This window comes from Rana temporaria, chromosome 3, assembly GCF_905171775.1.
Source record: "Rana temporaria chromosome 3, aRanTem1.1, whole genome shotgun sequence".
Lineage (NCBI taxonomy): Eukaryota > Metazoa > Chordata > Amphibia > Anura > Ranidae > Rana > Rana temporaria.
This window is the reverse complement of record NC_053491.1, coordinates 212650046-212667102: the sequence shown is the minus strand read 5'-3', so window position 1 is coordinate 212667102 and position 17057 is coordinate 212650046. Positions and strand designations below refer to the sequence as shown.

The 17057-nt window shown below is 50.9% G+C and overlaps 69 non-coding genes across 69 annotated transcripts; all 69 read left to right on the top strand.

Annotated features, from left to right (window-relative positions):
• Positions 1-78: 78 nt before the first annotated feature.
• TRNAV-CAC lies at positions 79-151 on the top strand. Its single transcript has one exon. It is a non-coding gene; the product is annotated as a tRNA-Val (tRNA).
• Positions 152-268: 117 nt separating this feature from the next.
• On the top strand, positions 269-341 carry TRNAV-AAC. Its single transcript has one exon. It is a non-coding gene; the product is annotated as a tRNA-Val (tRNA).
• A 120-nt stretch (positions 342-461) lies between these two features.
• TRNAV-UAC lies at positions 462-534 on the top strand. The gene has a single exon. It is a non-coding gene; the product is annotated as a tRNA-Val (tRNA).
• Positions 535-645: 111 nt separating this feature from the next.
• Positions 646-718, top strand: TRNAV-CAC. The gene has a single exon. It is a non-coding gene; the product is annotated as a tRNA-Val (tRNA).
• Positions 719-835: 117 nt separating this feature from the next.
• TRNAV-AAC lies at positions 836-908 on the top strand. The gene has a single exon. It is a non-coding gene; the product is annotated as a tRNA-Val (tRNA).
• Positions 909-1028: 120 nt separating this feature from the next.
• TRNAV-UAC lies at positions 1029-1101 on the top strand. Its single transcript has one exon. It is a non-coding gene; the product is annotated as a tRNA-Val (tRNA).
• Positions 1102-1212: 111 nt separating this feature from the next.
• On the top strand, positions 1213-1285 carry TRNAV-CAC. The gene has a single exon. It is a non-coding gene; the product is annotated as a tRNA-Val (tRNA).
• A 117-nt stretch (positions 1286-1402) lies between these two features.
• Positions 1403-1475, top strand: TRNAV-AAC. The gene has a single exon. It is a non-coding gene; the product is annotated as a tRNA-Val (tRNA).
• A 120-nt stretch (positions 1476-1595) lies between these two features.
• Positions 1596-1668, top strand: TRNAV-UAC. Its single transcript has one exon. It is a non-coding gene; the product is annotated as a tRNA-Val (tRNA).
• Positions 1669-1779: 111 nt separating this feature from the next.
• Positions 1780-1852, top strand: TRNAV-CAC. The gene has a single exon. It is a non-coding gene; the product is annotated as a tRNA-Val (tRNA).
• Positions 1853-1969: 117 nt separating this feature from the next.
• Positions 1970-2042, top strand: TRNAV-AAC. Its single transcript has one exon. It is a non-coding gene; the product is annotated as a tRNA-Val (tRNA).
• A 120-nt stretch (positions 2043-2162) lies between these two features.
• TRNAV-UAC lies at positions 2163-2235 on the top strand. Its single transcript has one exon. It is a non-coding gene; the product is annotated as a tRNA-Val (tRNA).
• A 111-nt stretch (positions 2236-2346) lies between these two features.
• On the top strand, positions 2347-2419 carry TRNAV-CAC. The gene has a single exon. It is a non-coding gene; the product is annotated as a tRNA-Val (tRNA).
• Positions 2420-2536: 117 nt separating this feature from the next.
• TRNAV-AAC lies at positions 2537-2609 on the top strand. The gene has a single exon. It is a non-coding gene; the product is annotated as a tRNA-Val (tRNA).
• Positions 2610-2729: 120 nt separating this feature from the next.
• On the top strand, positions 2730-2802 carry TRNAV-UAC. The gene has a single exon. It is a non-coding gene; the product is annotated as a tRNA-Val (tRNA).
• A 111-nt stretch (positions 2803-2913) lies between these two features.
• Positions 2914-2986, top strand: TRNAV-CAC. Its single transcript has one exon. It is a non-coding gene; the product is annotated as a tRNA-Val (tRNA).
• Positions 2987-3103: 117 nt separating this feature from the next.
• TRNAV-AAC lies at positions 3104-3176 on the top strand. The gene has a single exon. It is a non-coding gene; the product is annotated as a tRNA-Val (tRNA).
• A 120-nt stretch (positions 3177-3296) lies between these two features.
• Positions 3297-3369, top strand: TRNAV-UAC. Its single transcript has one exon. It is a non-coding gene; the product is annotated as a tRNA-Val (tRNA).
• Positions 3370-3480: 111 nt separating this feature from the next.
• On the top strand, positions 3481-3553 carry TRNAV-CAC. The gene has a single exon. It is a non-coding gene; the product is annotated as a tRNA-Val (tRNA).
• Positions 3554-3670: 117 nt separating this feature from the next.
• On the top strand, positions 3671-3743 carry TRNAV-AAC. Its single transcript has one exon. It is a non-coding gene; the product is annotated as a tRNA-Val (tRNA).
• A 120-nt stretch (positions 3744-3863) lies between these two features.
• On the top strand, positions 3864-3936 carry TRNAV-UAC. Its single transcript has one exon. It is a non-coding gene; the product is annotated as a tRNA-Val (tRNA).
• A 111-nt stretch (positions 3937-4047) lies between these two features.
• Positions 4048-4120, top strand: TRNAV-CAC. The gene has a single exon. It is a non-coding gene; the product is annotated as a tRNA-Val (tRNA).
• Positions 4121-4237: 117 nt separating this feature from the next.
• TRNAV-AAC lies at positions 4238-4310 on the top strand. The gene has a single exon. It is a non-coding gene; the product is annotated as a tRNA-Val (tRNA).
• Positions 4311-4430: 120 nt separating this feature from the next.
• On the top strand, positions 4431-4503 carry TRNAV-UAC. The gene has a single exon. It is a non-coding gene; the product is annotated as a tRNA-Val (tRNA).
• Positions 4504-4614: 111 nt separating this feature from the next.
• TRNAV-CAC lies at positions 4615-4687 on the top strand. The gene has a single exon. It is a non-coding gene; the product is annotated as a tRNA-Val (tRNA).
• A 117-nt stretch (positions 4688-4804) lies between these two features.
• Positions 4805-4877, top strand: TRNAV-AAC. Its single transcript has one exon. It is a non-coding gene; the product is annotated as a tRNA-Val (tRNA).
• A 120-nt stretch (positions 4878-4997) lies between these two features.
• On the top strand, positions 4998-5070 carry TRNAV-UAC. Its single transcript has one exon. It is a non-coding gene; the product is annotated as a tRNA-Val (tRNA).
• A 111-nt stretch (positions 5071-5181) lies between these two features.
• Positions 5182-5254, top strand: TRNAV-CAC. Its single transcript has one exon. It is a non-coding gene; the product is annotated as a tRNA-Val (tRNA).
• Positions 5255-5371: 117 nt separating this feature from the next.
• On the top strand, positions 5372-5444 carry TRNAV-AAC. The gene has a single exon. It is a non-coding gene; the product is annotated as a tRNA-Val (tRNA).
• Positions 5445-5564: 120 nt separating this feature from the next.
• Positions 5565-5637, top strand: TRNAV-UAC. The gene has a single exon. It is a non-coding gene; the product is annotated as a tRNA-Val (tRNA).
• A 111-nt stretch (positions 5638-5748) lies between these two features.
• On the top strand, positions 5749-5821 carry TRNAV-CAC. Its single transcript has one exon. It is a non-coding gene; the product is annotated as a tRNA-Val (tRNA).
• A 117-nt stretch (positions 5822-5938) lies between these two features.
• On the top strand, positions 5939-6011 carry TRNAV-AAC. The gene has a single exon. It is a non-coding gene; the product is annotated as a tRNA-Val (tRNA).
• A 120-nt stretch (positions 6012-6131) lies between these two features.
• Positions 6132-6204, top strand: TRNAV-UAC. The gene has a single exon. It is a non-coding gene; the product is annotated as a tRNA-Val (tRNA).
• Positions 6205-6315: 111 nt separating this feature from the next.
• Positions 6316-6388, top strand: TRNAV-CAC. The gene has a single exon. It is a non-coding gene; the product is annotated as a tRNA-Val (tRNA).
• Positions 6389-6505: 117 nt separating this feature from the next.
• Positions 6506-6578, top strand: TRNAV-CAC. Its single transcript has one exon. It is a non-coding gene; the product is annotated as a tRNA-Val (tRNA).
• A 120-nt stretch (positions 6579-6698) lies between these two features.
• On the top strand, positions 6699-6771 carry TRNAV-AAC. Its single transcript has one exon. It is a non-coding gene; the product is annotated as a tRNA-Val (tRNA).
• A 111-nt stretch (positions 6772-6882) lies between these two features.
• Positions 6883-6955, top strand: TRNAV-CAC. Its single transcript has one exon. It is a non-coding gene; the product is annotated as a tRNA-Val (tRNA).
• A 117-nt stretch (positions 6956-7072) lies between these two features.
• On the top strand, positions 7073-7145 carry TRNAV-AAC. The gene has a single exon. It is a non-coding gene; the product is annotated as a tRNA-Val (tRNA).
• Positions 7146-7265: 120 nt separating this feature from the next.
• On the top strand, positions 7266-7338 carry TRNAV-UAC. The gene has a single exon. It is a non-coding gene; the product is annotated as a tRNA-Val (tRNA).
• Positions 7339-7449: 111 nt separating this feature from the next.
• Positions 7450-7522, top strand: TRNAV-CAC. The gene has a single exon. It is a non-coding gene; the product is annotated as a tRNA-Val (tRNA).
• Positions 7523-7639: 117 nt separating this feature from the next.
• TRNAV-AAC lies at positions 7640-7712 on the top strand. The gene has a single exon. It is a non-coding gene; the product is annotated as a tRNA-Val (tRNA).
• A 120-nt stretch (positions 7713-7832) lies between these two features.
• On the top strand, positions 7833-7905 carry TRNAV-UAC. Its single transcript has one exon. It is a non-coding gene; the product is annotated as a tRNA-Val (tRNA).
• Positions 7906-8016: 111 nt separating this feature from the next.
• Positions 8017-8089, top strand: TRNAV-CAC. The gene has a single exon. It is a non-coding gene; the product is annotated as a tRNA-Val (tRNA).
• A 117-nt stretch (positions 8090-8206) lies between these two features.
• TRNAV-AAC lies at positions 8207-8279 on the top strand. The gene has a single exon. It is a non-coding gene; the product is annotated as a tRNA-Val (tRNA).
• Positions 8280-8399: 120 nt separating this feature from the next.
• On the top strand, positions 8400-8472 carry TRNAV-UAC. Its single transcript has one exon. It is a non-coding gene; the product is annotated as a tRNA-Val (tRNA).
• Positions 8473-8583: 111 nt separating this feature from the next.
• Positions 8584-8656, top strand: TRNAV-CAC. The gene has a single exon. It is a non-coding gene; the product is annotated as a tRNA-Val (tRNA).
• Positions 8657-8773: 117 nt separating this feature from the next.
• On the top strand, positions 8774-8846 carry TRNAV-AAC. Its single transcript has one exon. It is a non-coding gene; the product is annotated as a tRNA-Val (tRNA).
• A 120-nt stretch (positions 8847-8966) lies between these two features.
• On the top strand, positions 8967-9039 carry TRNAV-UAC. Its single transcript has one exon. It is a non-coding gene; the product is annotated as a tRNA-Val (tRNA).
• Positions 9040-9150: 111 nt separating this feature from the next.
• On the top strand, positions 9151-9223 carry TRNAV-CAC. The gene has a single exon. It is a non-coding gene; the product is annotated as a tRNA-Val (tRNA).
• A 117-nt stretch (positions 9224-9340) lies between these two features.
• Positions 9341-9413, top strand: TRNAV-AAC. Its single transcript has one exon. It is a non-coding gene; the product is annotated as a tRNA-Val (tRNA).
• Positions 9414-9533: 120 nt separating this feature from the next.
• TRNAV-UAC lies at positions 9534-9606 on the top strand. Its single transcript has one exon. It is a non-coding gene; the product is annotated as a tRNA-Val (tRNA).
• Positions 9607-9717: 111 nt separating this feature from the next.
• On the top strand, positions 9718-9790 carry TRNAV-CAC. The gene has a single exon. It is a non-coding gene; the product is annotated as a tRNA-Val (tRNA).
• Positions 9791-9907: 117 nt separating this feature from the next.
• Positions 9908-9980, top strand: TRNAV-AAC. Its single transcript has one exon. It is a non-coding gene; the product is annotated as a tRNA-Val (tRNA).
• Positions 9981-10100: 120 nt separating this feature from the next.
• On the top strand, positions 10101-10173 carry TRNAV-UAC. Its single transcript has one exon. It is a non-coding gene; the product is annotated as a tRNA-Val (tRNA).
• Positions 10174-10284: 111 nt separating this feature from the next.
• Positions 10285-10357, top strand: TRNAV-CAC. Its single transcript has one exon. It is a non-coding gene; the product is annotated as a tRNA-Val (tRNA).
• A 117-nt stretch (positions 10358-10474) lies between these two features.
• Positions 10475-10547, top strand: TRNAV-AAC. Its single transcript has one exon. It is a non-coding gene; the product is annotated as a tRNA-Val (tRNA).
• A 120-nt stretch (positions 10548-10667) lies between these two features.
• On the top strand, positions 10668-10740 carry TRNAV-UAC. The gene has a single exon. It is a non-coding gene; the product is annotated as a tRNA-Val (tRNA).
• Positions 10741-10851: 111 nt separating this feature from the next.
• On the top strand, positions 10852-10924 carry TRNAV-CAC. Its single transcript has one exon. It is a non-coding gene; the product is annotated as a tRNA-Val (tRNA).
• Positions 10925-11041: 117 nt separating this feature from the next.
• TRNAV-AAC lies at positions 11042-11114 on the top strand. Its single transcript has one exon. It is a non-coding gene; the product is annotated as a tRNA-Val (tRNA).
• A 120-nt stretch (positions 11115-11234) lies between these two features.
• TRNAV-UAC lies at positions 11235-11307 on the top strand. The gene has a single exon. It is a non-coding gene; the product is annotated as a tRNA-Val (tRNA).
• A 111-nt stretch (positions 11308-11418) lies between these two features.
• Positions 11419-11491, top strand: TRNAV-UAC. The gene has a single exon. It is a non-coding gene; the product is annotated as a tRNA-Val (tRNA).
• A 117-nt stretch (positions 11492-11608) lies between these two features.
• Positions 11609-11681, top strand: TRNAV-AAC. Its single transcript has one exon. It is a non-coding gene; the product is annotated as a tRNA-Val (tRNA).
• Positions 11682-11801: 120 nt separating this feature from the next.
• Positions 11802-11874, top strand: TRNAV-UAC. Its single transcript has one exon. It is a non-coding gene; the product is annotated as a tRNA-Val (tRNA).
• Positions 11875-11985: 111 nt separating this feature from the next.
• Positions 11986-12058, top strand: TRNAV-CAC. Its single transcript has one exon. It is a non-coding gene; the product is annotated as a tRNA-Val (tRNA).
• Positions 12059-12175: 117 nt separating this feature from the next.
• On the top strand, positions 12176-12248 carry TRNAV-AAC. Its single transcript has one exon. It is a non-coding gene; the product is annotated as a tRNA-Val (tRNA).
• A 120-nt stretch (positions 12249-12368) lies between these two features.
• TRNAV-UAC lies at positions 12369-12441 on the top strand. Its single transcript has one exon. It is a non-coding gene; the product is annotated as a tRNA-Val (tRNA).
• A 111-nt stretch (positions 12442-12552) lies between these two features.
• Positions 12553-12625, top strand: TRNAV-CAC. Its single transcript has one exon. It is a non-coding gene; the product is annotated as a tRNA-Val (tRNA).
• Positions 12626-12742: 117 nt separating this feature from the next.
• On the top strand, positions 12743-12815 carry TRNAV-AAC. The gene has a single exon. It is a non-coding gene; the product is annotated as a tRNA-Val (tRNA).
• Positions 12816-12935: 120 nt separating this feature from the next.
• Positions 12936-13006, top strand: TRNAV-UAC. The gene has a single exon. It is a non-coding gene; the product is annotated as a tRNA-Val (tRNA).
• The last annotated feature ends 4051 nt before the right edge of the window (positions 13007-17057 follow it).

The following is a 17057-nucleotide window of genomic DNA, read 5'->3' as shown; positions in this document are numbered from 1 at the left end:
CTTTCAGCAGCCCTTTTCACCCATGGTACTTTAGCGTAGACTTTCGGTTTGCTAGGCACAGCAAAGCAGCAAGAATGGGTTTCTGTAGTGTAGTGGTTATCACGTTCGCCTCACACGCGAAAGGTCCCCGGTTCGAGACCGGGCAGAAACACTGTGCACACGCTGGTGCATTTTGCCACAGTCCATGTGGCTTTCAACAGCCCTTTTCACCCCTGGTACTTTAGCGTAGACTTTTGTTTGGCAAGGCACAGAACAGGAGCAAGAATGGGTTTCTGTAGTGTAGTGGTTATCACGTTCGCCTAACACGCGAAAGGTCCCCGGTTCGAGACCGGGCAGAAACACTGTGCACACGCTTGTGCTTTTTGCCACAGTCCATGTGGCTTCCAGCAGCCCTTTTCACCCATGGTACTTTAGGGTAGCCTTTTTTTCCCCCGCAAGGCACAGAAGGTCCGCAAGAATGGGTTTCTGTAGTGTAGTGGTTATCACGTTCGCTTTACACGCGAAAGGTCCCCGGTTCGAAACCGGGCAGAAACACGGTGTACACGCGAGAGCTTTTTGCCACAGTCGCTTTCAGCAGCCCTTTTCACCCATGGTACTTTAGCGTAGACTTTCGGTTTGCTAGGCACAGCAAAGCAGCAAGAATGGGTTTCTGTAGTGTAGTGGTTATCACGTTCGCCTCACACGCGAAAGGTCCCCGGTTCGAGACCGGGCAGAAACACTGTGCACACGCTGGTGCATTTTGCCACAGTCCATGTGGCTTTCAACAGCCCTTTTCACCCCTGGTACTTTAGCGTAGACTTTTGTTTGGCAAGGCACAGAACAGGAGCAAGAATGGGTTTCTGTAGTGTAGTGGTTATCACGTTCGCCTAACACGCGAAAGGTCCCCGGTTCGAGACCGGGCAGAAACACTGTGCACACGCTTGTGCTTTTTGCCACAGTCCATGTGGCTTCCAGCAGCCCTTTTCACCCCTGGTACTTTAGGGTAGCCTTTTTTTCCCCCGCAAGGCACAGAAGGTCCGCAAGAATGGGTTTCTGTAGTGTAGTGGTTATCACGTTCGCTTTACACGCGAAAGGTCCCCGGTTCGAAACCGGGCAGAAACACAGTGTACACGCGAGAGCTTTTTGCCACAGTCGCTTTCAGCAGCCCTTTTCACCCATGGTACTTTAGCGTAGACTTTCGGTTTGCTAGGCACAGCAAAGCAGCAAGAATGGGTTTCTGTAGTGTAGTGGTTATCACGTTCGCCTCACACGCGAAAGGTCCCCGGTTCGAGACCGGGCAGAAACACTGTGCACACGCTGGTGCATTTTGCCACAGTCCATGTGGCTTTCAACAGCCCTTTTCACCCCTGGTACTTTAGCGTAGACTTTTGTTTGGCAAGGCACAGAACAGGAGCAAGAATGGGTTTCTGTAGTGTAGTGGTTATCACGTTCGCCTAACACGCGAAAGGTCCCCGGTTCGAGACCGGGCAGAAACACTGTGCACACGCTTGTGCTTTTTGCCACAGTCCATGTGGCTTCCAGCAGCCCTTTTCACCCATGGTACTTTAGGGTAGCCTTTTTTTCCCCCGCAAGGCACAGAAGGTCCGCAAGAATGGGTTTCTGTAGTGTAGTGGTTATCACGTTCGCTTTACACGCGAAAGGTCCCCGGTTCGAAACCGGGCAGAAACACAGTGTACACGCGAGAGCTTTTTGCCACAGTCGCTTTCAGCAGCCCTTTTCACCCATGGTACTTTAGCGTAGACTTTCGGTTTGCTAGGCACAGCAAAGCAGCAAGAATGGGTTTCTGTAGTGTAGTGGTTATCACGTTCGCCTCACACGCGAAAGGTCCCCGGTTCGAGACCGGGCAGAAACACTGTGCACACGCTGGTGCATTTTGCCACAGTCCATGTGGCTTTCAACAGCCCTTTTCACCCCTGGTACTTTAGCGTAGACTTTTGTTTGGCAAGGCACAGAACAGGAGCAAGAATGGGTTTCTGTAGTGTAGTGGTTATCACGTTCGCCTAACACGCGAAAGGTCCCCGGTTCGAGACCGGGCAGAAACACTGTGCACACGCTTGTGCTTTTTGCCACAGTCCATGTGGCTTCCAGCAGCCCTTTTCACCCATGGTACTTTAGGGTAGCCTTTTTTTCCCCCGCAAGGCACAGAAGGTCCGCAAGAATGGGTTTCTGTAGTGTAGTGGTTATCACGTTCGCTTTACACGCGAAAGGTCCCCGGTTCGAAACCGGGCAGAAACACAGTGTACACGCGAGAGCTTTTTGCCACAGTCGCTTTCAGCAGCCCTTTTCACCCATGGTACTTTAGCGTAGACTTTCGGTTTGCTAGGCACAGCAAAGCAGCAAGAATGGGTTTCTGTAGTGTAGTGGTTATCACGTTCGCCTCACACGCGAAAGGTCCCCGGTTCGAGACCGGGCAGAAACACTGTGCACACGCTGGTGCATTTTGCCACAGTCCATGTGGCTTTCAACAGCCCTTTTCACCCCTGGTACTTTAGCGTAGACTTTTGTTTGGCAAGGCACAGAACAGGAGCAAGAATGGGTTTCTGTAGTGTAGTGGTTATCACGTTCGCCTAACACGCGAAAGGTCCCCGGTTCGAGACCGGGCAGAAACACTGTGCACACGCTTGTGCTTTTTGCCACAGTCCATGTGGCTTCCAGCAGCCCTTTTCACCCATGGTACTTTAGGGTAGCCTTTTTTTCCCCCGCAAGGCACAGAAGGGCCGCAAGAATGGGTTTCTGTAGTGTAGTGGTTATCACGTTCGCTTTACACGCGAAAGGTCCCCGGTTCGAAACCGGGCAGAAACACAGTGTACACGCGAGAGCTTTTTGCCACAGTCGCTTTCAGCAGCCCTTTTCACCCATGGTACTTTAGCGTAGACTTTCGGTTTGCTAGGCACAGCAAAGCAGCAAGAATGGGTTTCTGTAGTGTAGTGGTTATCACGTTCGCCTCACACGCGAAAGGTCCCCGGTTCGAGACCGGGCAGAAACACTGTGCACACGCTGGTGCATTTTGCCACAGTCCATGTGGCTTTCAACAGCCCTTTTCACCCCTGGTACTTTAGCGTAGACTTTTGTTTGGCAAGGCACAGAACAGGAGCAAGAATGGGTTTCTGTAGTGTAGTGGTTATCACGTTCGCCTAACACGCGAAAGGTCCCCGGTTCGAGACCGGGCAGAAACACTGTGCACACGCTTGTGCTTTTTGCCACAGTCCATGTGGCTTCCAGCAGCCCTTTTCACCCATGGTACTTTAGGGTAGCCTTTTTTTCCCCCGCAAGGCACAGAAGGTCCGCAAGAATGGGTTTCTGTAGTGTAGTGGTTATCACGTTCGCTTTACACGCGAAAGGTCCCCGGTTCGAAACCGGGCAGAAACACAGTGTACACGCGAGAGCTTTTTGCCACAGTCGCTTTCAGCAGCCCTTTTCACCCATGGTACTTTAGCGTAGACTTTCGGTTTGCTAGGCACAGCAAAGCAGCAAGAATGGGTTTCTGTAGTGTAGTGGTTATCACGTTCGCCTCACACGCGAAAGGTCCCCGGTTCGAGACCGGGCAGAAACACTGTGCACACGCTGGTGCATTTTGCCACAGTCCATGTGGCTTTCAACAGCCCTTTTCACCCCTGGTACTTTAGCGTAGACTTTTGTTTGGCAAGGCACAGAACAGGAGCAAGAATGGGTTTCTGTAGTGTAGTGGTTATCACGTTCGCCTAACACGCGAAAGGTCCCCGGTTCGAGACCGGGCAGAAACACTGTGCACACGCTGGTGCTTTTTGCCACAGTCCATGTGGCTTCCAGCAGCCCTTTTCACCCATGGTACTTTAGGGTAGCCTTTTTTTCCCCCGCAAGGCACAGAAGGTCCGCAAGAATGGGTTTCTGTAGTGTAGTGGTTATCACGTTCGCTTTACACGCGAAAGGTCCCCGGTTCGAAACCGGGCAGAAACACAGTGTACACGCGAGAGCTTTTTGCCACAGTCGCTTTCAGCAGCCCTTTTCACCCATGGTACTTTAGCGTAGACTTTCGGTTTGCAAGGCACAGCAAAGCAGCAAGAATGGGTTTCTGTAGTGTAGTGGTTATCACGTTCGCCTCACACGCGAAAGGTCCCCGGTTCGAGACCGGGCAGAAACACTGTGCACACGCTGGTGCATTTTGCCACAGTCCATGTGGCTTTCAACAGCCCTTTTCACCCATGGTACTTTAGCGTAGACTTTTGTTTGGCAAGGCACAGAACAGGAGCAAGAATGGGTTTCTGTAGTGTAGTGGTTATCACGTTCGCCTAACACGCGAAAGGTCCCCGGTTCGAGACCGGGCAGAAACACTGTGCACACGCTTGTGCTTTTTGCCACAGTCCATGTGGCTTCCAGCAGCCCTTTTCACCCATGGTACTTTAGGGTAGCCTTTTTTTCCCCCGCAAGGCACAGAAGGTCCGCAAGAATGGGTTTCTGTAGTGTAGTGGTTATCACGTTCGCTTTACACGCGAAAGGTCCCCGGTTCGAAACCGGGCAGAAACACAGTGTACACGCGAGAGCTTTTTGCCACAGTCGCTTTCAGCAGCCCTTTTCACCCATGGTACTTTAGCGTAGACTTTCGGTTTGCTAGGCACAGCAAAGCAGCAAGAATGGGTTTCTGTAGTGTAGTGGTTATCACGTTCGCCTCACACGCGAAAGGTCCCCGGTTCGAGACCGGGCAGAAACACTATGCACACGCTGGTGCATTTTGCCACAGTCCATGTGGCTTTCAACAGCCCTTTTCACCCCTGGTACTTTAGCGTAGACTTTTGTTTGGCAAGGCACAGAACAGGAGCAAGAATGGGTTTCTGTAGTGTAGTGGTTATCACGTTCGCCTAACACGCGAAAGGTCCCCGGTTCGAGACCGGGCAGAAACACTGTGCACACGCTTGTGCTTTTTGCCACAGTCCATGTGGCTTCCAGCAGCCCTTTTCACCCATGGTACTTTAGGGTAGCCTTTTTTTCCCCCGCAAGGCACAGAAGGTCCGCAAGAATGGGTTTCTGTAGTGTAGTGGTTATCACGTTCGCTTTACACGCGAAAGGTCCCCGGTTCGAAACCGGGCAGAAACACAGTGTACACGCGAGAGCTTTTTGCCACAGTCGCTTTCAGCAGCCCTTTTCACCCATGGTACTTTAGCGTAGACTTTCGGTTTGCTAGGCACAGCAAAGCAGCAAGAATGGGTTTCTGTAGTGTAGTGGTTATCACGTTCGCCTCACACGCGAAAGGTCCCCGGTTCGAGACCGGGCAGAAACACTGTGCACACGCTGGTGCATTTTGCCACAGTCCATGTGGCTTTCAACAGCCCTTTTCACCCCTGGTACTTTAGCGTAGACTTTTGTTTGGCAAGGCACAGAACAGGAGCAAGAATGGGTTTCTGTAGTGTAGTGGTTATCACGTTCGCCTAACACGCGAAAGGTCCCCGGTTCGAGACCGGGCAGAAACACTGTGCACACGCTTGTGCTTTTTGCCACAGTCCATGTGGCTTCCAGCAGCCCTTTTCACCCATGGTACTTTAGGGTAGCCTTTTTTTCCCCCGCAAGGCACAGAAGGTCCGCAAGAATGGGTTTCTGTAGTGTAGTGGTTATCACGTTCGCTTTACACGCGAAAGGTCCCCGGTTCGAAACCGGGCAGAAACACAGTGTACACGCGAGAGCTTTTTGCCACAGTCGCTTTCAGCAGCCCTTTTCACCCATGGTACTTTAGCGTAGACTTTCGGTTTGCTAGGCACAGCAAAGCAGCAAGAATGGGTTTCTGTAGTGTAGTGGTTATCACGTTCGCCTCACACGCGAAAGGTCCCCGGTTCGAGACCGGGCAGAAACACTGTGCACACGCTGGTGCATTTTGCCACAGTCCATGTGGCTTTCAACAGCCCTTTTCACCCCTGGTACTTTAGCGTAGACTTTTGTTTGGCAAGGCACAGAACAGGAGCAAGAATGGGTTTCTGTAGTGTAGTGGTTATCACGTTCGCCTAACACGCGAAAGGTCCCCGGTTCGAGACCGGGCAGAAACACTGTGCACACGCTTGTGCTTTTTGCCACAGTCCATGTGGCTTCCAGCAGCCCTTTTCACCCATGGTACTTTAGGGTAGCCTTTTTTTCCCCCGCAAGGCACAGACGGTCCGCAAGAATGGGTTTCTGTAGTGTAGTGGTTATCACGTTCGCTTTACACGCGAAAGGTCCCCGGTTCGAAACCGGGCAGAAACACAGTGTACACGCGAGAGCTTTTTGCCACAGTCGCTTTCAGCAGCCCTTTTCACCCATGGTACTTTAGCGTAGACTTTCGGTTTGCTAGGCACAGCAAAGCAGCAAGAATGGGTTTCTGTAGTGTAGTGGTTATCACGTTCGCCTCACACGCGAAAGGTCCCCGGTTCGAGACCGGGCAGAAACACTGTGCACACGCTGGTGCATTTTGCCACAGTCCATGTGGCTTTCAACAGCCCTTTTCACCCCTGGTACTTTAGCGTAGACTTTTGTTTGGCAAGGCACAGAACAGGAGCAAGAATGGGTTTCTGTAGTGTAGTGGTTATCACGTTCGCCTCACACGCGAAAGGTCCCCGGTTCGAGACCGGGCAGAAACACTGTGCACACGCTTGTGCTTTTTGCCACAGTCCATGTGGCTTCCAGCAGCCCTTTTCACCCATGGTACTTTAGGGTAGCCTTTTTTTCCCCCGCAAGGCACAGAAGGTCCGCAAGAATGGGTTTCTGTAGTGTAGTGGTTATCACGTTCGCCTAACACGCGAAAGGTCCCCGGTTCGAAACCGGGCAGAAACACTGTGTACACGCGAGAGCTTTTTGCCACAGTCGCTTTCAGCAGCCCTTTTCACCCATGGTACTTTAGCGTAGACTTTCGGTTTGCTAGGCACAGCAAAGCAGCAAGAATGGGTTTCTGTAGTGTAGTGGTTATCACGTTCGCCTCACACGCGAAAGGTCCCCGGTTCGAGACCGGGCAGAAACACTGTGCACACGCTGGTGCATTTTGCCACAGTCCATGTGGCTTTCAACAGCCCTTTTCACCCCTGGTACTTTAGCGTAGACTTTTGTTTGGCAAGGCACAGAACAGGAGCAAGAATGGGTTTCTGTAGTGTAGTGGTTATCACGTTCGCCTAACACGCGAAAGGTCCCCGGTTCGAGACCGGGCAGAAACACTGTGCACACGCTTGTGCTTTTTGCCACAGTCCATGTGGCTTCCAGCAGCCCTTTTCACCCATGGTACTTTAGGGTAGCCTTTTTTTCCCCCGCAAGGCACAGAAGGTCCGCAAGAATGGGTTTCTGTAGTGTAGTGGTTATCACGTTCGCTTTACACGCGAAAGGTCCCCGGTTCGAAACCGGGCAGAAACACAGTGTACACGCGAGAGCTTTTTGCCACAGTCGCTTTCAGCAGCCCTTTTCACCCATGGTACTTTAGCGTAGACTTTCGGTTTGCTAGGCACAGCAAAGCAGCAAGAATGGGTTTCTGTAGTGTAGTGGTTATCACGTTCGCCTCACACGCGAAAGGTCCCCGGTTCGAGACCGGGCAGAAACACTGTGCACACGCTGGTGCATTTTGCCACAGTCCATGTGGCTTTCAACAGCCCTTTTCACCCCTGGTACTTTAGCGTAGACTTTTGTTTGGCAAGGCACAGAACAGGAGCAAGAATGGGTTTCTGTAGTGTAGTGGTTATCACGTTCGCCTAACACGCGAAAGGTCCCCGGTTCGAGACCGGGCAGAAACACTGTGCACACGCTTGTGCTTTTTGCCACAGTCCATGTGGCTTCCAGCAGCCCTTTTCACCCATGGTACTTTAGGGTAGCCTTTTTTTCCCCCGCAAGGCACAGAAGGTCCGCAAGAATGGGTTTCTGTAGTGTAGTGGTTATCACGTTCGCTTTACACGCGAAAGGTCCCCGGTTCGAAACCGGGCAGAAACACAGTGTACACGCGAGAGCTTTTTGCCACAGTCGCTTTCAGCAGCCCTTTTCACCCATGGTACTTTAGCGTAGACTTTCGGTTTGCTAGGCACAGCAAAGCAGCAAGAATGGGTTTCTGTAGTGTAGTGGTTATCACGTTCGCCTCACACGCGAAAGGTCCCCGGTTCGAGACCGGGCAGAAACACTGTGCACACGCTGGTGCATTTTGCCACAGTCCATGTGGCTTTCAACAGCCCTTTTCACCCCTGGTACTTTAGCGTAGACTTTTGTTTGGCAAGGCACAGAACAGGAGCAAGAATGGGTTTCTGTAGTGTAGTGGTTATCACGTTCGCCTAACACGCGAAAGGTCCCCGGTTCGAGACCGGGCAGAAACACTGTGCACACGCTTGTGCTTTTTGCCACAGTCCATGTGGCTTCCAGCAGCCCTTTTCACCCATGGTACTTTAGGGTAGCCTTTTTTTCCCCCGCAAGGCACAGAAGGTCCGCAAGAATGGGTTTCTGTAGTGTAGTGGTTATCACGTTCGCTTTACACGCGAAAGGTCCCCGGTTCGAAACCGGGCAGAAACACAGTGTACACGCGAGAGCTTTTTGCCACAGTCGCTTTCAGCAGCCCTTTTCACCCATGGTACTTTAGCGTAGACTTTCGGTTTGCTAGGCACAGCAAAGCAGCAAGAATGGGTTTCTGTAGTGTAGTGGTTATCACGTTCGCCTCACACGCGAAAGGTCCCCGGTTCGAGACCGGGCAGAAACACTGTGCACACGCTGGTGCATTTTGCCACAGTCCATGTGGCTTTCAACAGCCCTTTTCACCCCTGGTACTTTAGCGTAGACTTTTGTTTGGCAAGGCACAGAACAGGAGCAAGAATGGGTTTCTGTAGTGTAGTGGTTATCACGTTCGCCTAACACGCGAAAGGTCCCCGGTTCGAGACCGGGCAGAAACACTGTGCACACGCTTGTGCTTTTTGCCACAGTCCATGTGGCTTCCAGCAGCCCTTTTCACCCATGGTACTTTAGGGTAGCCTTTTTTTCCCCCGCAAGGCACAGAAGGTCCGCAAGAATGGGTTTCTGTAGTGTAGTGGTTATCACGTTCGCTTTACACGCGAAAGGTCCCCGGTTCGAAACCGGGCAGAAACACAGTGTACACGCGAGAGCTTTTTGCCACAGTCGCTTTCAGCAGCCCTTTTCACCCATGGTACTTTAGCGTAGACTTTCGGTTTGCTAGGCACAGCAAAGCAGCAAGAATGGGTTTCTGTAGTGTAGTGGTTATCACGTTCGCCTCACACGCGAAAGGTCCCCGGTTCGAGACCGGGCAGAAACACTGTGCACACGCTGGTGCTTTTTGCCACAGTCCATGTGGCTTTCAGCAGCCCTTTTCACCCCTGGTACTTTAGCGTAGACTTTTGTTTGGCAAGGCACAGAACAGGAGCAAGAATGGGTTTCTGTAGTGTAGTGGTTATCACGTTCGCCTAACACGCGAAAGGTCCCCGGTTCGAGACCGGGCAGAAACACTGTGCACACGCTTGTGCTTTTTGCCACAGTCCATGTGGCTTCCAGCAGCCCTTTTCACCCATGGTACTTTAGGGTAGCCTTTTTTTCCCCCGCAAGGCACAGAAGGTCCGCAAGAATGGGTTTCTGTAGTGTAGTGGTTATCACGTTCGCTTTACACGCGAAAGGTCCCCGGTTCGAAACCGGGCAGAAACACAGTGTACACGCGAGAGCTTTTTGCCACAGTCGCTTTCAGCAGCCCTTTTCACCCATGGTACTTTAGCGTAGACTTTCGGTTTGCTAGGCACAGCAAAGCAGCAAGAATGGGTTTCTGTAGTGTAGTGGTTATCACGTTCGCCTCACACGCGAAAGGTCCCCGGTTCGAGACCGGGCAGAAACACTGTGCACACGCTGGTGCATTTTGCCACAGTCCATGTGGCTTTCAACAGCCCTTTTCACCCCTGGTACTTTAGCGTAGACTTTTGTTTGGCAAGGCACAGAACAGGAGCAAGAATGGGTTTCTGTAGTGTAGTGGTTATCACGTTCGCCTAACACGCGAAAGGTCCCCGGTTCGAGACCGGGCAGAAACACTGTGCACACGCTTGTGCTTTTTGCCACAGTCCATGTGGCTTCCAGCAGCCCTTTTCACCCATGGTACTTTAGGGTAGCCTTTTTTTCCCCCGCAAGGCACAGAAGGTCCGCAAGAATGGGTTTCTGTAGTGTAGTGGTTATCACGTTCGCTTTACACGCGAAAGGTCCCCGGTTCGAAACCGGGCAGAAACACAGTGTACACGCGAGAGCTTTTTGCCACAGTCGCTTTCAGCAGCCCTTTTCACCCATGGTACTTTAGCGTAGACTTTCGGTTTGCTAGGCACAGCAAAGCAGCAAGAATGGGTTTCTGTAGTGTAGTGGTTATCACGTTCGCCTCACACGCGAAAGGTCCCCGGTTCGAGACCGGGCAGAAACACTGTGCACACGCTTGTGCATTTTGCCACAGTCCATGTGGCTTTCAACAGCCCTTTTCACCCCTGGTACTTTAGCGTAGACTTTTGTTTGGCAAGGCACAGAACAGGAGCAAGAATGGGTTTCTGTAGTGTAGTGGTTATCACGTTCGCCTAACACGCGAAAGGTCCCCGGTTCGAGACCGGGCAGAAACACTGTGCACACGCTTGTGCTTTTTGCCACAGTCCATGTGGCTTCCAGCAGCCCTTTTCACCCATGGTACTTTAGGGTAGCCTTTTTTTCCCCCGCAAGGCACAGAAGGTCCGCAAGAATGGGTTTCTGTAGTGTAGTGGTTATCACGTTCGCTTTACACGCGAAAGGTCCCCGGTTCGAAACCGGGCAGAAACACAGTGTACACGCGAGAGCTTTTTGCCACAGTCGCTTTCAGCAGCCCTTTTCACCCATGGTACTTTAGCGTAGACTTTCGGTTTGCTAGGCACAGCAAAGCAGCAAGAATGGGTTTCTGTAGTGTAGTGGTTATCACGTTCGCCTCACACGCGAAAGGTCCCCGGTTCGAGACCGGGCAGAAACACTGTGCACACGCTGGTGCATTTTGCCACAGTCCATGTGGCTTTCAACAGCCCTTTTCACCCCTGGTACTTTAGCGTAGACTTTTGTTTGGCAAGGCACAGAACAGGAGCAAGAATGGGTTTCTGTAGTGTAGTGGTTATCACGTTCGCCTAACACGCGAAAGGTCCCCGGTTCGAGACCGGGCAGAAACACTGTGCACACGCTTGTGCTTTTTGCCACAGTCCATGTGGCTTCCAGCAGCCCTTTTCACCCATGGTACTTTAGGGTAGCCTTTTTTTCCCCCGCAAGGCACAGAAGGTCCGCAAGAATGGGTTTCTGTAGTGTAGTGGTTATCACGTTCGCTTTACACGCGAAAGGTCCCCAGTTCGAAACCGGGCAGAAACACAGTGTACACGCGAGAGCTTTTTGCCACAGTCGCTTTCAGCAGCCCTTTTCACCCATGGTACTTTAGCGTAGACTTTCGGTTTGCTAGGCACAGCAAAGCAGCAAGAATGGGTTTCTGTAGTGTAGTGGTTATCACGTTCGCTTTACACGCGAAAGGTCCCCGGTTCGAGACCGGGCAGAAACACTGTGCACACGCTGGTGCATTTTGCCACAGTCCATGTGGCTTTCAACAGCCCTTTTCACCCCTGGTACTTTAGCGTAGACTTTTGTTTGGCAAGGCACAGAACAGGAGCAAGAATGGGTTTCTGTAGTGTAGTGGTTATCACGTTCGCCTAACACGCGAAAGGTCCCCGGTTCGAGACCGGGCAGAAACACTGTGCACACGCTTGTGCTTTTTGCCACAGTCCATGTGGCTTCCAGCAGCCCTTTTCACCCATGGTACTTTAGGGTAGCCTTTTTTTCCCCCGCAAGGCACAGAAGGTCCGCAAGAATGGGTTTCTGTAGTGTAGTGGTTATCACGTTCGCTTTACACGCGAAAGGTCCCCGGTTCGAAACCGGGCAGAAACACAGTGTACACGCGAGAGCTTTTTGCCACAGTCGCTTTCAGCAGCCCTTTTCACCCATGGTACTTTAGCGTAGACTTTCGGTTTGCTAGGCACAGCAAAGCAGCAAGAATGGGTTTCTGTAGTGTAGTGGTTATCACGTTCGCCTCACACGCGAAAGGTCCCCGGTTCGAGACCGGGCAGAAACACTGTGCACACGCTGGTGCATTTTGCCACAGTCCATGTGGCTTTCAACAGCCCTTTTCACCCCTGGTACTTTAGCGTAGACTTTTGTTTGGCAAGGCACAGAACAGGAGCAAGAATGGGTTTCTGTAGTGTAGTGGTTATCACGTTCGCCTAACACGCGAAAGGTCCCCGGTTCGAGACCGGGCAGAAACACTGTGCACACGCTTGTGCTTTTTGCCACAGTCCATGTGGCTTCCAGCAGCCCTTTTCACCCATGGTACTTTAGGGTAGCCTTTTTTTCCCCCGCAAGGCACAGAAGGTCCGCAAGAATGGGTTTCTGTAGTGTAGTGGTTATCACGTTCGCTTTACACGCGAAAGGTCCCCGGTTCGAAACCGGGCAGAAACACAGTGTACACGCGAGAGCTTTTTGCCACAGTCGCTTTCAGCAGCCCTTTTCACCCATGGTACTTTAGCGTAGACTTTCGGTTTGCTAGGCACAGCAAAGCAGCAAGAATGGGTTTCTGTAGTGTAGTGGTTATCACGTTCGCCTCACACGCGAAAGGTCCCCGGTTCGAGACCGGGCAGAAACACTGTGCACACGCTGGTGCATTTTGCCACAGTCCATGTGGCTTTCAACAGCCCTTTTCACCCCTGGTACTTTAGCGTAGACTTTTGTTTGGCAAGGCACAGAACAGGAGCAAGAATGGGTTTCTGTAGTGTAGTGGTTATCACGTTCGCCTAACACGCGAAAGGTCCCCGGTTCGAGACCGGGCAGAAACACTGTGCACACGCTTGTGCTTTTTGCCACAGTCCATGTGGCTTCCAGCAGCCCTTTTCACCCATGGTACTTTAGGGTAGCCTTTTTTTCCCCCGCAAGGCACAGAAGGTCCGCAAGAATGGGTTTCTGTAGTGTAGTGGTTATCACGTTCGCTTTACACGCGAAAGGTCCCCGGTTCGAACCGGCAGAAACAGTGCTTACCTTTTCCCTTTTCACACTCAGGCAAACTCAAAGCTCTTGCCATGCCTTGCCCCTCTGGCAGCCGTAAGTGAAATCTGCCAATTCAAAGCATAATTTAGGTACAACACCTTCAATGTGAGCTGTTTTTCTTCACTGTTTGTGAGTCAACTTGCCTGAAGATTTTAGGTGAGCTGGTTAGCCGGTCCTACACAGGTTAAGCTTTGCTGCAATGCCTGTAATGCAGACACTGTGTGAGCTGACCATCGCTGACCATCGCTGAAAGTGTTTAGTGTTTAGACAGACTTATTTTATGGACCCAAAGGCAATGGGAATGTGGACTTTGGTTCTCTTGCTTAATCAGCTGAGCTGGAAAAGCTGACGACCATTGGCGTATGTTTTCAGCTGACCTGGTGAGAAAAGTGTGTGGAAAAGCTAGAGGTGATATCCATGACTCTCTGTATCTTGCCAGTACTGGCTGTTTTGGGGATGTTATTTGTTTCAAGTTAGGCATCTGAGATGGCCTTTCTTCCTTGTTTTATTCATTACCCAAGGACCGTAAAGGGAACTCAGGCTATCAAATAACCCGAAACAAATAATAGCTAATAAGGTGACCCCCAACCTTCAAATCCTGCACTTCAGAGAAATGGTAAAACACATATGAATACAGGGCATTTTGAAAGAAGAGAGGAAGGGATAGTAAGGACTTGTAAGGTGCTTTGTGGGGATAGAATGAATTCAACTCCTCCTCCTTTCTGTTCCATAGGTCTGTGGGAGTGAGTCCAATGAAGGCCACCATGGAAGAGGGCAGGAGGAAAAGCAGAGTCCAAATTTTTAAGCCAGGTTTCAGTTATGGTGAGTATGTCATGTGAGTAAAGCCATGAGAGATGAAAAGGCCATGCCTAGATGTCATTTGGTTAAAGATGAATCAGGCATTCCAAAGGGTACATGAGATTGGGGGGCTGGTTTGAGTAAGCAGGGGGATAGAAATTAAACTGAGTGGATTGCGGTGGTTTCCAGAGGAGGAGGGGTATTGTGTATGTGGTTTGAAGTTGGAAAATGGTGGACCAGGATTAGAAGAAGGAGGGTGAGGAATTTAAGATGGGAGTGGGAAGTGCACGAGTCTAAGGGCCCTGGTGTTTATGTCAGCATGTGTGTGCAGCAAACACAGGAGATAATGGATGGAGTAGTAGGGAGAGGGTAGAAGTTAGGGTGAAATGTGCATGCTGTATGGGTGAGAGGAGGGGTGGAGTAAGGCTAATTACTGATGTGAGAAGGAAGAGAAGGGGTATGTTAGTGGATAGAGAGTGAGAAATTGACTTCATATAAAATAAATGTCAAATGCTAGCTTGCTTGTAGTCTTTCAGAGTGGAGCAGAGTTCTTGTATATGCATCCAGCTTTAGTTATCCTGCCTTCGTTAAACTGCGATAGTGAAACTGCGCATCACTCGTGACAGAGCCACTCAGGAAAGAGCCATAGTGTCTGCGCCTTGCCCCTGTCTGCGCCACCCCATAGGCTGCTTTGAATTTATAAGGAGACTGAGCAGGCATGCATTTTTCAGTTGGTCATTATAGGGTCAGATTTGAGACACCTGAATATGGGAGAGGAGATGGCCAATACCAGACCAGCTACAGACACAGGCAAGGGTCATAAAGCTAATTACCTCTCTTGATCACTCAAGCCAAATGGGGTTGAGAATCAGTCACTAGTGATGGACGAACATCTGACGGGGCGGTTCGCGAACGCTAAAGCTATCCTCCTCTGACTCCTCTTCAGACTCTCGTTGTTGACTTGTCTCAGGTGGAGTAGCCCCCCCCCTGGGAATTCATCCAGCATTGCGACTTCCTCATCTTCCTGCTCCTGCTCCTCGATGGCTTGATCAATGACACAACACAATGCACGCTCCAGAAAGCAGGCGTAAGGTACGATGTCACTGATGGCACCCTGGATGCGACTGACCAGTTTGGTGATCTCATCAAATGGCCACAGAAGTCTGCATGAGTCGCGCATGAGCAGCCACTGGCGCAGTGCAAAAAAAATAAGCTCCCCAGAACCTGTCTTGCCACAGAGTTTGTACAGGTAGTCATTAACTACACGTTTCTGCTGGAGCAGCCTATCAAGCATATACAAGGTTGAGTTCCATCGCGTCGGTCAGTCACAAATAAGACATCTGACGGGCAGGTTGTGTCACCGCTAATTGTCAGCAAGGCAAGCCATGGCCGTGTAAGATCTTCTGAAATGGGCCAAGATTTTCCTGGCCTGTCGCAAGTAGTGCTGGACCCCAGGGTATTTGGCAACGAATCGCTGCACGACCAAGTTCAGGACGTGTGCCATGCATTTCACATGTGTAATTTTACCCTGTTTCAGCGTGCTCAGCAGATTGGCACCGTTGTTGCACACCACTTTACCAACTTTCAAATTGAGCGGTGTTAGCCAGTGATCTGCCTGTGAACGCAAAGCTGAAAGGAGTGCAGGACCAGTGGGGCTCTTGTCTTCCAGGCACAACAGACGCAGCACAGCATGGCAACGTCTCACCTGGCATGTCGAATAGGTTCTGGGGATCTTGGGCAGCACAGCGGAAGAGACGATAGAATCGGAAAAGGAGGAGTCAGCCAAGGAGGAGAGGGAGGATGGAGTAGAAGGAGGAGGAGAAGAAGAGGCAGGCCTGCATGCAATCTGTGGCAGTAAAACCAAATCTACATGGGTGCCACAGGTTACATGGTTGACGGCCGTCAGAAGGTTCACTCAGTGGGCAGTAAAAGTTATATAACTTTCCTGCCCGTGTCTGTGGTCAGATGTATCTTGGCACCGACACTGTGTGCCAGAGATACTTTCACTTGCTGCTGAACATGGCCATATAGCTCTGGGATGCCCTTCTGGGAAAAATATTTCCTTCCTGTGACGTTCCATTTTGGTGTTCCAATGGCCACAAATTTTCTAAAGGCCTCCGACTCCACCAGTTTATATGGAAGCCTGCCTTTTTGCAGAAAAACTTGAGGACGGCATGATGGAAGTGTAACGGCTACCCACTGGTAGGGAGGGTCTCAGCCGTTGGAGACGTCCTTTTCCCTGGCAAGCTGCGATATGCAGGTACCGCCGGTATATCCCATCGAACGCCCTTCCAAGAAACGAGACGTGCTACGTTTGAAGGGTCAAGTAGACTGACTTTATTTGGCATATTTCACCTGCTTATATCTGGTTACAACTGTTACAAGAACAATGACAGTTTCCGCCCTCCCCTTTTCCCAGTAGGGGGCTTCAACACAGACCCCCTGAAACAATGACATCTCCTTGAATTAATCACTTGGCCAGTTTCTAGCCGCTTCGGCACCTCACCCCACTTAACATTTCCTGGCCAGGCACATAGAATTCAATTAACCTTTAAAACAATTATCACTCACACATAATCCCCATCAGCCTACACCTCACAGGGGGGCTGTTTACCTGCACACAAAAGAGGGTTCATTAGGTATGCGAAGGGAACATTAGCATTCCAGCAATGAAAGAGACTTGTCCAATTAACCCTTTGAGCTCAGAATACAATGTGGTACATCCAATTGTGACAAGCCATGCAGTTCCTTGTAGTCCCCCTGCACGAAGATTTTAACTGTCTCGGCAGCATGCATATGTCCGTTACACTGCCCCCCTTTTGTGGAACACTCCGGCAGACCCGGATTGATCTTTTTCGGATCAACTTGGGGATGTCCGGTCTGCTGTTAGGGTAAAAGTTCCGTTTGCCTGGACAGTCCGTCGGCCTTCCCATTGGCTTACCAGGTCGGTAGCTGATGGTGACGGTGAATAATAGAATTCAATTCTGGAACAGTCACTTGCTTTGCTCTCTCAATGGCTCCCAAAACCTGTTGCTGATGCTCTTGGGACAGATACGGCACCACCTGGATGTAAATCCCATTTAATCTTTTGACAATTTCCGCCTGTTTGTGCATTTCAATGTTCAAGCCACGGGACATCTCATAATACATGACATAGTGTCGTTGCATCTCTGATTTCTCACTGGCCAACTTGTCACATTCCCATTTTAGACTGTGATATTGTGCCGGATCTACAG